We start from the raw sequence: 16800 nt of genomic DNA on the forward strand, positions 1-16800 counted from the left end.
GACAGATCACATTCTCCATTTCAAGGGTCTTCTACTGAGTTTTCTTGCTCCCTGAAGGCCTAATCAGTGCCCAGGTGGCAAAGTTAGGTACCCGCCCTTGGCCTCAGAACTGCAGATGTCACCCGGTGGGTTCCATGAGCCCAGCTGTGCCGGCCAGCTGGTTTCTGCAGACTATCCGTGCATCTCCCTGGAGATATGACCCAAATAGTAAGCCCCAGAGAACGTTGAAACACGCCGCAAACGCACAACCCCAATCTGTCAAGTGCAAGTAAAGAATGGATTTGGATTTTTAGGTTTCAGGAAGTAGATTAAACATGGACTTACCCATCATTCCACACTGTGACCTGTTGCTTTGCTTCGCTCTGGTTGTCGTAACCCTCATTCTGGGGGTCCTTTGGGAGTTGACAGTGTTGTTTCAGGCAGTGTGGTCAACGTTTGAGATTGTCTCCACTTCTAAGTTTGAACCAGTGAATGTTGTTTTCCAAAGGAGAAACAGCAGAGCATTATTCTCATGCCCAGTCCTGCCGCATGCTGGACTATTGCAATGCCTTGCCAAGAACTCACACGGTGGCCAGCGATGGTACTCAATCCAAAGAAGTCTGTTTTTTTTCTGCTTTGTTTCAACTAGACCAGAATATCTTATCCTACTTTGGAGCCAGCGAGTCTGCAGCAGTGCTGTTGTTGTGTTAGAACACTTGCACTTAGACTTGTGTTAATGACTCTTGCTAATGGACCAAAGCTTCCAATCTCTTGTGGCGTAACTGGAGAATAAGAGAAGGCCATACGTCTGTAAATGGTATCGGTTTTCTCCTCCACTTGTTAGCGCACAGCAAGCAATACCCTGCAAGTTTACTACGTCCCTCGATACCTGTACTTTCAACACAGGAACCAATAGTTGATATTACAGAGGAGCTAGTTTGCAAGGTGCACTTTGACGAAATGTTTACACTTTCTATGATCTATGTTTGCACCTTGCCTGTATATGCAGTGTTGACTAGGCTACAGAGGATATTAGCCAGGCCTCTTTAAATAAAATTCATATCCTACCGACTTGGCTGTCGGAAGTTCGCACTCGGGGCAGCAACAGTAATTTTTCCCTCATGTCTTTTCACTGTCTAATGGCTTTATATTTCCTGCCCACTCTGCCAGCATAGCTGCTGGGAGCAGGAGGAAACAGCCTGGAAGTGCACTGCAGCAGAGATGCTATCTCTACGTCACCTTCATGAGAATCTGCAGACTTGATTCCCTGTGGGAAAATAGCCTCTCTCCATCTCCCGCCCATCTCTCTCTCTCTCTCTCTCTCTCTCTCTCTCTCTCTCTCTCTCTCTCTCTCTCTCTCTCTCTCTCTCTCTCTCTCTCTCTCTCTCTCTCTCTCTCTCTCTCGCTCTCGCTCTCGCTCTCGCTCTCGCTCTCGCTCTCGCTCTCGCTCTCGCTCTCGCTCTCGCTCTCGCTCTCGCTCTCGCTCTCGCTGGTCATTCTTCATAGCAGGTTCTGTCGCCCCGAGGAAGGCCTCTGAGTCTGGTGATGACTGACAGCAGAATGCCTCTGTTCTTCTCTGAGGTTCATGTGCACTCTACTGTAGCATCTTCTAGGCAGCCGCCACCTCCATGTAATCTCTGGTACATACAGTAGGAGTTCCCATCTGTAGGTTTCAGTGAGTCTGAGTGCTTGTGCCCCCTTTAGGAAGAAGGTGGTATTGCCTCTATTAAGGTCAACTTATAGGCCCACTGAAGTGCCTTGGAACATGCAGTCTTATTTAATGTGGTTATGGAGGATTGTTTAGTCAATAATTCAAGAAGGCCCATATTTTAAAGCGCTTTATAACAGTTTTTGTAATTGTTTAAATATAGCATTTGTTACAATAAGGGTTTATTTCCAAAGCAAGACCATTGGTGGCTCCTCATTACCATGCAGGCCAATGTTAACTTTTTTTTCCTTTTTTCTTTTTATCTATAGCATTTATGAAAAATAGCAGCATGGTTAGAAACTGTTGCTAAAACATGCCACTGGTGTAAATACATCTTTAGTGAAAAATCTATTATAAATTCTACAACTAGTCAAAATTTACCAAAATAAATAAGATACATTCCAGTAAATGTAGAAACCATGAGTTTAAAAAGCTTGCAGGATGATGTTTTCCCCTCTTTTCATCAGTCATTTTAGTGGTTGTTTTCGATCAGGTTTGACTTTCTCTGTAGTGTTTTACTACATTCTCAATATAATTCAAATTGGCCATTTTATCACATTTTATCATCACCGTTGCATTGAAATGGCTTGTGCAATAACATAAATATATAACCTACTGAAACAGAAAAGAAAACGCTGGCAGTATTGACGGCAAAATAGGCTAAGAATGTTTTGTTCTGTATTGAAAAGTGCAATATTTGAATATATATATATATATTTTAAATTACAATTATATCTGCATGTCAACACCTAGAGACTTTCAAACATCAAAATATAATTTATTAATATGTGTTCATGTTAAAATGACAAACGCTTTCAACACGCTTGCGTATCGTGTGAAAAATAGGCGTCGGCTCTATTTCTTGGCCCGAGTCACGCGTCACGCAGGCAGTGTGCAATCTCTAATCTGTTAACATGAAAAACTAACATGCAGCTGACACGTTCACGCCACCCAGCCAGTGTGTAGTCGGCCTAACAATTTTGAAGTATCTGGTGAGAAGCTAAAGTGCAGTGTGATATAATCAACATAGTTGATCCATGTTGGTGGAAGTGAAAGAGTTTCAAATGCTTCTAAATGTGAATTTTGCAATTGTTTTGGAGCTCACTAGCACTTAAATATTGATTTCATAGGGACTTTAGGTAATAATCATGATCAATTTATGTAATAATAACTATTATTATTATATTTTTATTATTTCTTTATTTCATGTCTTTGTTTTTATTTTACATTTTAAAATCTTAAGTCAGCATGTTTCATTATTAACCTCAGCGGTTTCATTTTATACAGGACAGGACCTCTGCAATGGAGACCATCACTGTAATTAGTTTTAAAAATAGACACATTTTATTATTTAAGAGGTATCACTAAACATTAGATTAACCCCAGTACTAACATGGATCAAACTGTGGGTTGCAAACCAGACGGTTCTTGTTTTATGGGAACCGTTTCAAACGTGACTGATTTCTCACCTAAGCTGTCTGTTGTTGGCAGGGATTCCTCATTCCTTTATCTGTATTTTTTTCTCCTCTCTTAGAGAGCTCTTTGCTCTGTCTGGATGTGTGATTTATGTATACTTTTATTGAATTCCTGTGCTTTGTTTAAACTAAATATGGCAGAGGTGCTTAGCAGTTTTCTCAGTTTCATTGGCAGCATTAAAACCCATCTCCTCTGGTCTGCTTTGATCTTAAGACAATCAAACGCTGTTAAAGGCATGGCAAACGTGTGTGATTTATGAAACCACTTAGCATGTGTGATACTCGAAAATGAGAAGGCTTGTAATTGGCTGGGATGTTTTACCTGCTCTGCTGGTTGCTAAACTCGCATGTGCCAAAAATGTAACTTAGAGCTTTAAATGGGAACTGTTCCCGTAAATCTTCACAAGAAGTAAAGCGAGCGCACAGGACAGTTAGAGCTCGTTATCGCCAGTCCTTAGACCACTGGAAAAAATGCGAGGGTTGACAGAGGAGTAATTTTATCGTTGTAATGAAGAGTGTATCTGCAATTAGCCTTTTGTCCTCTACAGCTGAAGTTCAGGCCCTCGGATCCAAACATGCGTGACTCCCTCATCCCATTTAGCCTGACTGAGGAGCCCGTCGTCTAAATGTCTGTGCTGGTTAAAGATCCCCCACTACACAATTTAACTGTGGTCACACAATGCTCTTGAATGCAGATTGCGGTGCGTTGCATGGCTGCTATCATGCTTATTTGCTCTGTGGTAGAAAGTTTTTCTTCATCTCATTTGATGCTATGGCCCCATAGGGACCCTCTGGCATTTCCAGCCCTAAAGCTGTTGTTCAACCATCAAAATGTATTACAATAATGGAAATAAATCTGACCCTGAAGAAACTGGCTGAAAGGACGCTTGGACAGCACATTACACCATTTTTTTTGTTTCTCTTAGTCTTTAGATTTTAGTCACACTAGTTTAATGTATAGCGGTTTTAAAAGCATAACATGTTTGATTGGATATTCTCTGTAATATGTAGTAGAAGCTTGTCGGAAGAAAACCATTTGGCAGTTGCAAGAACCAGCAAAAAAAAAGAAAAGAAAAGAAAGGGAAACAGCACCCCCCGGTGACCCAAACACTATTTTCATAGCTTGTTCTGTCCCGTTGTTCAATCAGAAACCATTTTATATAACGTGATTTGTTTTTGGATTATATATTTATTAATCTAGCTGATGTTTCTATCCAAAGTAGCTTTTGCTAGTGCCAGTTGAGCTACAATGATTACAACTGATCTAACCTCTTTTTGAATATTAGAATTAGGCAAAAGGTCTTTCAAGATTCAAGAAAACACACTGTGATGCTTTTTTTCTTCACTAAAAAAAGGTATTAGTGACTGTTTCCTTTTATTTTAGAAGACCTAAAATGGCAATACTTTTAAATAATCTCAGACATTTAATGCAGACTGCAACTGACCTTAAAAAAAGTTCAGTGCTCACTTTTCAAGTGTGCTTTCCCGCTGGTTTCCCAGTGGCCCAACTTGCTCTCTTTGGTGTTTGACGAAAGCTTCAGAAAGATGCTGAGTGCTTCTCTTCCGTCTGTGCTGATCTCAGCTGACCATAAGTGAAAGACAGGATTTTTATATGCTTCACGGATCACTTTCTGAATCTCAGCTGTCCTAAATAAAAAGTGTGTTTGCAAGAAATGGAGTGATGGATGCATTCAGACTTAACTCCAATGTGTCAGGAGAGAGCACCTCACATGTCTTTCCAAACCTAGATCGCATTCTTCTGTGGAATAAAAGAAGAAATATTTTCAAGTGATGAAAGTGAATGCTAGTTGACCAGGGATTATATATTATTTAAAATATAAAAGACTTTAATACTTTCAATTTCATTTCTTATCAAGACTTGTATGAAAGCTTTGTGTGAGGAACAGACTAAAACTTATTGGTTCACTGTTATCACATTTTTACATAATAATATAAATTTATGTTTTTTTTTTTTTTTTTTTTTTTTTTTAGCATTTTGGAGACCAATCCTCATTAATTTTCAATGTATGTAAAAGTGATTCATACTCCACATGGCTCCAGGGGGTTAATACACGCCTTCTGAAGCAAATTGACGGGGTTTATTAGAAAAATATCCATATTATTTTAAACTTTATAAAATAAAATATTTAGCTTCCGCAAGATCGTCTTCCGTATTCAACTTGCGCAAAATTGGTCTACTTTTTGAATTCCATACGTCACAATAGTTAAGCTTTTTTCATAAGCTGAATACCAAAGATCGTCTGACGGTGCTAGATATTTGTATAGTTTTAAATATGGATATTTTTAAAAACTTGATCGTTTCACTTTAGAAGGCCTTTATTAACCCCCGGAGCCATGTGGAGTGTGTTTATTATGGATGGATGCACTTTTTTTTTAGCTTATTTTTATTTATTTTTTATTAACTAAATGGATCATGTCACTGACATTATAAAGCTTGAAAACATCAGAATATTTATTAATATAACTCAGATTGTGCTCATCAGAAAGAATAATGTCATAATAGACCTAGGATGGCCTGAGGTTGAGTAAATCATGGGGTAATTTTAAAGGGAACTAATCCTTTAATTCATCCTGCAAACTTCCAGCTGAAGTAAAACATTGTCTGATGTGCCCCTGTAGAATCAGCACTGATGCAGCATCGCTGCTAAATATCCTGAGTGAACGCGATGCTGTCAGGGTTAAAGAAACGTGCTGCAGGCAGATGTACAGGTTTCACTGGCTTCTCTTTATTGGGCTGCCGTTTATTTTTCCTCTATAAAATGTCCTGCTGCTGCTTTTGCTCTGCAGATTTTCCTAGTGTTGCAAACAGTGATTTTAAGAAGCTCAAAGGAGGGAAGCTCCTACTTTTTAGCGTTTCTGGTTGCAAATATTGACTGGCTGTTATTTTGAGATTATCACCCTTCCTTGTTTTTTCTTGACTCATGTTGCATCTCCCACACTCCCTTCTGATTCCAGGTCATTCCTCCCGCTGCTTGGCCAGGCCTTTGGATCGAGCGACTGTTATTTTTCTTCTTCTACTTTTTTATGAGGGACATTTACAGCTGAGGTCATATTGTTCTCGTGCTCGCGACACGTCACCTGATGCGTTTAGCACAGCCGTTTTTGCGGCGTTCACCTGCAGGTGAAAGTTTTTAGACTCTATGTAACTTGGAAAGTTGATGACGTGACGGGATTGAAACTAAATATGCAGTAGCTGGAGATTGCATCTAAAGCCACTGGCAGTATGAGAATAGATAATGTGTCAGTGATGTGTAATGTCGCTTTACACAAAGGTAGAAACTTATGGTTGTAGTTTATTTAGAAATGCACTGTCATACTGGAATTTGGTTCTAAAATCTTATTCTCTTTCTTTCTTGTGTCTATGCAGGCTAGGTGATCAAGCAGGAGCGCTGCTCTGACAGCAAGTGGAAACCCAGGTGTGTATCTTCTGATTTCCTCTAGTCTCACGTGGGATTGTGTGATATTCCTGTAATAAAAGAATATGTGGTATGATATAATTGGTTCTTGTGCTGCTGTTCAGTGGCGTTCAGACAGTGTGAGTTGTGACAGTTCATGCACTGATGGACAGATTCAGCATGTTTACCAATTACTGATCTTGATGCTATCATTCTGTAATCTATCTATTAATCCATTTAGAATTTTTTTGTTTTTGAAAGAAGTCACTTATGCTGACCAAGTCAGCTTAAGATCAGAATTACAGTAAATAAATAGTAATATTATAATGTAAAAAAAAGAAAGAAAAAAACTATTTTGCTATTGTAATATATTGTACAATATAATTGATTTATGTGATGGCAAAGCTAAATTTTCAGCATTACTCCAGTCTTCAGTGTCACATGATCCTTTGGAAATCTAATATGTGAAGTGTTCTCAAGAAACATTTCTTATCTAGGTTAAAAAAACCTAGTTTAATTATTTTTTAATATCATTTCAAAAGAACAGCATTTATTTGAAATGTAAATCTTGTGTAGCATTATAAATGTCATTACTGCCACTTTTGCCAATTTAATGCATTCTTTTTTAAACTTACTGACCTCAAACTTGTGATGTACTATACTGATGTGTTTACTGTAGTGTGTTTCCCAGGTCAGTAATGTTAGTGAGTAGGTTTGCTTGTTTGTATTCACACACAGTCAATGCATTCTCGAATGTCTTTGAGGTAATGCTGTAGTTCCGCGTTAGTCCGTTAGAGGGCTCCTTTGAAACATTCTCATTCTGTGTTCAGTTGTGGCAACCTGCTTTTTTACTGCAGAAATTATACAGGTCTACAGAGCAACTGCCATCTTGCTTTTTATGCACAGAACCTAAAAAAAATGTTTGCTGATGCTTTCTATTAGGTGGGAATGGTGTCCCTGAATGAACCCTTTTTTTTTTTTTTTTACTGCATATGAGGTTTTGCTGCATTACCAAAATTTTGCATCAAAAATCTTACAGATCAAAAACTTTTTTTTTGTTCTTTTTTTGGGGGGGTCTGAACAAAGCTGAAGGACATTAGTAAAGATATTAAGCTGTCGTTTTCTAGTCCAAGTTTTAAGGCTCTTGAGGATAGTCGAGGATCACGGGTCTGGGCTGTTTATTGATGAAGCCTGAAATATCAGTGGATGTGTTAGTGTACTAGAATCTTGATTTATTGGTATTTTATTTCAAATAGTTGCACCTGAATGTGTGGGTCATTGGGTGTTTTCTGTATAGTAATATTACTGGATGAGGTGCAGTGGTTTGCTTTGTCCTCATGATGGCGTTAGAGTTACTTCCAGATCTTCATGCTGAAGCTTAACAGGAGCAGATATGGAGATGGACTGCTTAATGATTAAAGATTTCTTTAATTGCTCTAAACAGCTGTTGCATTTAATATTCTAGTGATCATGGCTGTTTAAAGTGGAACTACTATTTGGCTGGTTGCTTTGGAAAATTACTTCTTTTTTTCTTTTCTTTTTTTTCTTCTTTTTTTTTCAAAGATTCCCTGTTGCCCAACATCAAATATTGTCTCTGAGCTTCTTCAGAAGTTGCATGGATGTGTGATTTGAATGAAGTATTAGACATATAGGAGGGGGGAAAAACCCCTTAAACATATCTGATAGTGAGCGAGAATGTATTAAGTCTCTGATGTTTTCTTTTACCCTCTTAGCTACTAAAATGGGAATATCTATAAAAATAAAAATGTGAATACCTTCTGTGTGAACAACCCTTTACACTATAATTACTACATTTTAGAAACTTTGCCACCATCTTTCTTTCCAGCTTGAGGTCTATGGTGATTTTAATTGGCAGAAGATCAAGGAACATTTGAACTCTGTTAGAGATCTAGATAGGGCGATTTATGCGTTCAATAAAATACCTTACAGCATTTGCATTTGTTACTAAGTAAAGGAAAAACTAAGTAAAGTGCCTGCAGGCTTCTTTAGATATAGTTTTTATATTCTGGTACCCTGCTTTAAAGGTGCAGTGTGTAATATTTAGGATGATCTATTGACACCTTACAATGTGCCATTTCTATCTCCATACACCGCGGCTCCCCTTACAGTGAAGTCACCAGTTAGCGGCACCATGTTTCTACAGTACCCCTAAACGGACAAACTGCTCTACAGAGCGCTAGCTACACTCTGCTGTCCCAGTCGACATCTTTGTCCTGTGTCAGCCACCGTAGCTTTTCTGTGCTTCAAAAGGGATTCACAACCTCACATCTAGATGCCGCTAAAATGTACCCAGTGCTCCTTTACAGGTACAGTTTTATTACAGAAAGTGCATAGTCCACTTCATATTTAATACTGTAAAGCTGCTTGCTTTAAAGCAATTTATTATATAAAGCACTACATAAGTAAACATGAAGCGACTGGAGTGCTGAATTGCAGAGCTTGTGCAAACTTGTTTCTCACACAGAGGAAAGCTTACATATCTGCTTTACATATTTAAACCTAAATCTAAGTCTTAGGTCCTAATCTAAGGTCTTAGTGTTAATTTTTTTATTCTTTATAGCGGAAGCTAAAATGAGTCCACACTTCCGCTCGCTCTGAACAGTGTGACGGGAGCTGATATAACTCTATTTTCTTGAGATGGATATGCTAATATTTTAGTGTTTTTGGTGTATTAAACCCCTACTCACCTGTTGAGTAATAAAAACACCTCAGCATCAACAACATTTAAAACCCCTTAGTTCTCTACATCTCTCAAAAGCCAAGTCAATGTTGATTCTGGTTTTATTACGAGCTCTTTCACGTTCTCTTTTTATGCCAGCAGACTCTCCTCTAACCTATGCCACTCCCACACCATACACTCGTCAAAGTAGCCGGAGGGACTTTTCTCTATTTACAATTTACAATTTCCCATGAATACAATCCTGTCAGGTCTAACATAAAAAACCCTTATTATAGGCTTTCCATGGTCAATCAGGGTAAGACAAAAACAGGTCTTGAATGAAAGATTAATGTATTCGTATTGACATATTTCAATTTTGAGATAGTTATATATTGTACCTTTTAAGTAACCATTTTTTTCAATATGGTTTAAGCGCATACTGCAGCAGAACAGGGATTAAAATGTGGAATAAATGCAGTTTCATCATATATTACCAAGAGGTCATCTTGGTGAAAGAATGTCAGGGGAGTGAACAAGTTTTTGTTGGCCATATGATGAAATGAACCCTTGCTTTTGATTGGCTGAGGGTTTGGAGATGTCGTTACCTGGACCGGCGAGAGCAGACTGCTCTTGCCTCAGGTAAAATAGCAGGATATGTGAGAAGAGAAGAGAAGTGAGAAAACAAATACGGCACAAAATCTCCAGCGGTCTCTGTTTACTCTGTCTAACCTTGTAAAGATCTACTAGTGTCCTCTCCTCCGAGCCTCCTGCTTCTCTCTCTCTCCTCTTACAAAGTACCAAAAGGAGAGGAGGGGGAGGAGACCGCGCGCGCGTGTGTGTGGTAGAGCTGAAAGTGTGGAGCGAGGGAAGGGGGCTTGCGGCGCACACCTTCACTGTGAGTGGCTCAGAAACAGAACAGGACAGTGCAGTCAGGTAGCTTCCTGTCTTCGACTCGAGCGTCAGGGTCAACCTGGACATGGCCTTGGTTGTGGACGCCACACACTGCATGGGGGCCTACTACTGTCTCGTTAGGACCCGATTCAAGCGGCGACGCAAGAAGCGGTCGGAGCGGAAAGGTCAGAATGCTTTATTTAACAGGCCTGGTGGAGATCTGGGAATGGGTTTTCCCATTCTAAAACTTGATCGTACGCAGTGCTTTCTTCAGTCCGTGTGATTTGCATTTCTAGATAAACATATAAGAGTAGTATAGATAAAATACTTTAGGTGAGTTGACGTGTACTGCGGTGTTACATGGTAAAAAAAAGAAAGAAAGTCTACCCCAAATTTTCTTTAGTGTACTGAAGTGTGAACTATTTTAAACTGTAATTCTTCTATAATTTATGCGTGACTTCATGCCATATTTGTAGCTTTAATTTGTCACACTGCTGGATCATTTGAAATGATCTAGGGACTTTTTATTGTTCTGCCTGTTCTAAAGCTTGTATCGAAGTTTTAGAATCATCTTCTGGATAATAAAGCCATGCTTTGCGAAAATTTAGGAAAATTCAGAAATAGATTTTAACCACTAGAAGTTTAGAAATGCCAGGGTGTTGTTGCAGGTTCTTTCAAATTATTTTACATTTATGATCTTTCTTATCTTCATCAACTTTTACATGTAATATAATAAGTCTTAAATGTAAAGTTCTCACTTTAACATATAGCTTTGATATATTGCATCTCCACCCCCACCCAATTTATGAATATTGATGTGGTCAAGATTACAGTTCATCTTAAAAAAAACTTTTTGATACCATGCAACTCAAACATTTGTATATCATTAAAAGGTGAGTGTATGTATAAACATATATTTCCATGTTAAAACATCACTATTCCATGACTTGACGAGGTTCTTTGTCTTTAGGCTTAATCTTTTTTATTTATTTTTTTCATTCCCTTAAATATGCAGATATCCTGTGAGAGTGTGTGTGGATAGATAGATAGACAGACAGACAGACAGACAGACAGACAGAAAACTAGGCTCACATGTTTTGCATTGGCATAAAAAATGTATAAAGACAGCTTTTTCTTTTATGGTTTGGATTTATGCATGATTCAGTTTCTTATTGCAGGAGTTCTCTTTTATTTTTGCAGTTTTATGAATGATTTACATTTCTGTGGTGAGTTTAGGTGAAATGATGAAGTAAGATCCTGTTCTCGCTGAAATTGTTATAGTCTGCTGTGGAATGAGCAGCTTGTTGCGTGTCTGATGGATCACCATGGTGATGAGCCACAAACAGGGAAAAAAGATTGAATTAAGTGTGTGTGTGTGTATATATATGTATGTATGTATGTATGTATGTATGTATGTATGTATGTATGTATGTATGTATGTGCACGCACGCACACACAAAGATATTTTTATGGAAAATTCTGCAGTGACTGTCCCTGCTCTCTGACAGATATTAGTTCCTGAGATGTCACTTGTCTCTTTGACAACTGTCAAGAGCAAAAATGAAGGCACTCTCTCCCTGTCAGTCGTCATATAAGGGTGGTATTTTAGAGAGAACTAGTCTAAACATAGCTAGGAAGCATAGCTTTCAGTAACTTTTAACTTGCTCTTTTTTTTTTAATGGTTTCTTTTAAAATGTTAACTCAATTCCGTCTTGGTAGGTGTGAAATCGTATTTAAAATGGGAACATTATTTGAAAAGCTTTTTTTTCTTTTGCACAGTCATCAGATTTTACATGAGCTAAAGTGTGTATTGAAATGTTAAAGTTAATTATCTGCTTTTTGCAGCAGGTAATGAATCCGAAGTTTGTTAATATTGGTTTGAGATCCACATTTCAGCTTCTTTGACCCAAATCTGCTTTGAGGACTTTTTGGAAGTTTTCATCTTATTTTTAGTTAATGTGCGTAATAATTCTGTCCTACTTTGGAATGTTACTCACCGTAGTTGGTTTAAGTGCACTTTACAGTGTGTGTGTTTATATTAGGGGTATAAAGGGTAAAATTACTTCGGTTTGTATAATGGTTTTAGGGTCCTGGTTTCGATGTGGTACAGTATGTACTATGTTCAGGAAAAAATAAAAATGATGAAAATAAAAACAAATAATCAAATGATAAGCAACGGCACAAATAAATACAATAGAGCGAATATTAAAAGATTGTCTGCACCATTAACCCACAAAAACCTGGTCTAAAGTCAAAAGCGCAGTCATTTTTGTTTTATTTAAAGGGCGCTTGTAGGCTGTGAACAACGTGCTTATTACACACACACACATGGATGTCCAACAGCACACCAACATTTTTAAATATAAAAATAAAAGGATTCCTCTCTGGAGAAGTGTTCAGCCTTTCTGCTTGCAAATTCCACCATGTAAATAGCAAATCTGCCATGGACCATGCCTTTTTAGACCATGCGTTGTGCAGGCCAACCTTTTTTCCTGCCGTTAAACAAGCAAAAGTGCATTCAGACACGCACTAAGCGCACCTGTGCCATGCGCTTCAAACCATGCGCTCAGATCATTAAAATAGGGCCCTAAGAAGGGGAGCTGGTGCCTGAGTCCTCCCCAGCACCACAGCACTCCACAATTTTCCTATGTAAATCTGAAAAATGGAACCGCTGTACCCTCTAATCTAGAGCCATACAGACTGTCCCGCTTATTGTTGCATTACTTTACGTAAATCTAGCTCCCAGACCAAGGCCATATTCATTTGCTTCAGCTATGTGTATATTAGTCTGCATTAGGTCAGTAAGTAGCTGACATATCTGTTCGTCCTATATTAAATAGCTTATCAAACTTTTTTGTTGTTGTTCTGAGAATAGACATGACATTCTTTTCCTCCTCTGGAATTTATCCACAACTTTTAATATTCTAAAACGGCATTCTGAGGCAGTAAATGCTACATTATAGGTGTCATGAACTGGCTTATTAAAAATGTATATTGTTGTCTGAGGTCAACTTATGACATTTGCATGATTTTTACATTCAAAAACCTACACTGGTAGGTCTACACTGGTTTTGAGGCTCTCTCCTGAACGCTGGGCTTTGTTGGGCGTGCCGCACTGGAGACTTGGAAGTAAACGCCCACGGCTAGGATTGGCTAAGATTTGCATATTTAATTAGCTTCTGCTACCCTGTCAGTTCACATGAGGGATTTATTTGAAAGCAACCGGAATAATAATCTGACAAGGCTCAGTCTCGAAACGTATTTACCAAACAAACACATTGATTTATCTCTCATCCACCCGTGATTCACTTTTTTTTTATAACTTGGCCCGCCTGATCGCTGCGCACTCTTCAAGCTTACCGGAAATCAAGAAATTGATTTTATTTCACTATTTAAGATTTACTGGCCTGCCGACGTCCTTACATTTTGGTATCCCGTCTGGAAAACACATGGCCCTGGGACGTTGGGCTTTGCGAGCCCTGGGAGTCTGATCTCGCAATGAACCAACACATAAGGAATTTTTCCAGCCTGCTCTGTTAGACATGTCACGTACACATAATCAATACAATCTGTTAATGCAATAGCTACTATCGCATATAAAAAAACATGTTTTACTCACATAAGTGTGCTGCACCATTCCTGTCGTATATAGAAGGTTTTAATCTCAATATGTTTGCAAATCCAGTGTCAACCTGTCTTGTTTAAAAACGTTATCTTGCTATCTTCAGTTTGGCTCCAGTGTCGGTGGGCGGGGCTATAGAAGCAGCGTACACATAGAGGCGCTGTTTCACCCTTCTAATACGTCATTGATTTGAGAGCCTCGTTTTCTGGGCCTGGTGTCTATAAAAGCTTTTCTTTGAATAACAAGGAAGTTTTCAGCTCTGAAACTTAAAGAATATTCTTATATTACCATGACCTTTTATATATCACACTTTTCCAAAAGTGTTTCTGCTTATTCAGCGATTAGAATATACAAAATGCTTCACTTAAACTACAGCGCAAAGACCCAGAATCTGCCATATCATTACTTGCGGTCAGGAGCCGTTACTGGTGACTTCGAAGGTAGCATCCTAACATATGAAACCTCACAAGTGTTTCGAAATGCTCTATTTAGGCACCAGCGCAAGTTTAGTATTAGCTCTATACTAAAACTATCTATTGTTGTTATGGTGATAACAATAATTTTATTAAAAACAAAAGTACACATCACACACGGTATTTATTTAGTAAAGCGAGTTATAAGTCTAAATACCAGTATACATTTTTAAATGTGTATTTATATACACAGAGTTTTTCTTGTCATTTTAGCGTTCAAGTAAAATGGCTCAAACATGCATTTTAGTCTGGAACTATAGGCTTAAGCCTTGTTTTTGAAACCGGGGGGAAAACCAGGGGAAAACAGACTGTCCTAGTAGGCAGCTCACTAGTTATTGGAGCACAGCTCATGCGTTTCTCCACCTGTCCGGGAACGGGGTGAGGTATTGGGTGTCACACTCAGGCAGTGCGCGGATAAGCCCAGGCAGGAGGGTGTGGCGGCAGCCGCTGAGGTGTGCTTTTAGAGGTATTATCTGAGCATTCTCCATTTGCCTTTACATTCTGAGCGGCGCGGGTTGAGAACTGAGACCTGTCATCCAAGCAAATCCTCCGCTGCTGAAGTGGCGTTTTCAGCATGCCTCACACCCCCTAATGCGGCCTGGCAACTTAAGGCGGCTTTGTCAAACCCGTGAGTTTGTCTCCTCCTCCTCTTATCTGGGGCAGGATGCCGAAAGGAGGCAGAAAAACGGAGGCGTGATTCTCTTTAAGAAGTCTTCTGCTAATGTAATTCCCTCACTCACGGACCTGATTGGGCCACATTGTGTCTGCACCGTCTTTCAGTGCGGTTGAAGCCTGACGTTGAGCTGGCTCCAAGTTATCTTTGGAACTTTAGGGGCTTTGCGTCACTCATGGTTCCTGCAGCATTGGTGGTGATGGTAATAAACGTGCTGTGAGGATGTTGTGTTGAAAATCACAATGACATTATGGGTGTTAAAATTAGGTGTAAATAGTAGTCCAAGCTGAGAATCTGTACACCGTTCTGCTCATAAGTTCACACCACCTTGCAGAGTCTCAAAGATGTTATAATTTTTGTTTATTGAAATAAAGCTGTAATGAAATGTAAATATTGCATGAAATGCTTAAACGTGAAATGAGCATTGGCAAGTTTAGTCTAAAGTCCTGAAATATTTAAAACAAATGACAAAATTACGTAAATTTAAATAAAACTTAAGATATAAAAATGAGAGCTAATATTATAATTTATAAAAACACAAAAACACCTGTTAATATTGTATATTTTTATGTTAATTCAAGTAAATTGGGACACTTTTTGCTGTTGAGATGATTGGGAAAAATGTCCCCAGTTATCCTGAATGTTATATATACTATAGAATGTTACTATAATAGTATACAAAAATTCTAAAATAAATTATATATATATATATATATATATATATATATATATATATATATATATATATATATATATATATATATATATATATATATATATATATATAATATCTTGCAGATTGTCCAAGGACTATGTAAATGTAAGCGTCTGGGAGTTGAGATGCTGTGTCTCCCATGTCATTTAACCCTCTCCAGCGGGCCGCTGATGACATGTGGAGGAGAGTTTTCTGCCCAGCCAGCAGACTGGAGGAAATGAAGCTTCTCTGATGGAGTGAATGGGTTGTGTGCAGTTTGATAATGGTGTATCTGGGGAAGATCACCATTGCTCTCCTCACTTTATGATTTATGAACACACGCAGCAGCTTTACATACATCTCTCTTTAAAATCTTCTGATGTCCATTAAACTGGATATTGGATTTAATTTTTATAAACATGCTTGAACTTACTCAGTATGATTGTCTTTAAACTCTTACTCAACTACAACCTGAAACATCTGACCATTGTAGCTGCTGTATAATGTCCTTTTGGCAATGTTGAGAATGCATCGACACATGAAGCTAGAATCATCTGTTGTTCACATACTTGGATAGGGTGTTATTTTAGAAAATATTTTAGTTGGTTATGTCACATTTTCATTACATTTAAATTTCTCCAGAAAAGTGTGTGAATGTTTTTCAATAATGTTTCAAATCGAGATTATAAATTCTAGACTATAAATTATTTTTCTGAGAACTTGCACATTTAACTAGATTTTTAAAAGCTTTTTGTTCCTTTTTTGTAAAATCTGAAATCCTTATTTGTCATTAAGATGCAATTTGTTGTGGAAATCTAAAGATTTTGGGTCTTTTGCTTAAAAAGCCTAAAATGAGCAGATAAGCACTGAAATAATTACAGCTAATGGGATGTAATAAGTTTGCGCAGTAACCCAATTGGCAATACCCTGTCGATCAGGCAATTAATTCATAATTAAAAGCAATTAAAAGAGCAGTTCTCATTCCTCTTAAGTGATACCATTAACCTTTTCTGTGCTTATCGATTAGCTAATGCCACTGGAAAACAGACTATCAAAATGCTGCAGCTCTCGCGTCTAATTGAGACTCAAAGAGTCTCAATTGTCAAGTTGAGATGACATAATTAGCCTGGATCAGTGAGGAAGAGGTGTCTGTGTGTCTGTGTGTCTGTGTGTCTGTGTGTCTGTGTGT

General features: G+C 38.3%; 1 protein-coding gene across 3 annotated transcripts in view; it reads left to right on the forward strand.

Annotated features, from left to right (window-relative positions):
• adarb1b (adenosine deaminase RNA specific B1b) overlaps positions 1-16800 on the forward strand; it is a 197903-nt gene that overhangs the window by 120276 nt on the left and 60827 nt on the right. For all 3 annotated transcript variants that reach the window (XM_067444472.1, XM_067444474.1, XM_067444473.1), the window contains exon 3: positions 6551-6599. The gene's annotated coding sequence lies outside the window, so the exon portion shown is untranslated. The remainder of the gene's footprint in view (positions 1-6550; positions 6600-16800) is intronic.

This window comes from Pseudorasbora parva, chromosome 5 (assembly GCF_024679245.1).
Source record: "Pseudorasbora parva isolate DD20220531a chromosome 5, ASM2467924v1, whole genome shotgun sequence".
Classification (NCBI taxonomy): Eukaryota; Metazoa; Chordata; class Actinopteri; order Cypriniformes; family Gobionidae; genus Pseudorasbora; species Pseudorasbora parva.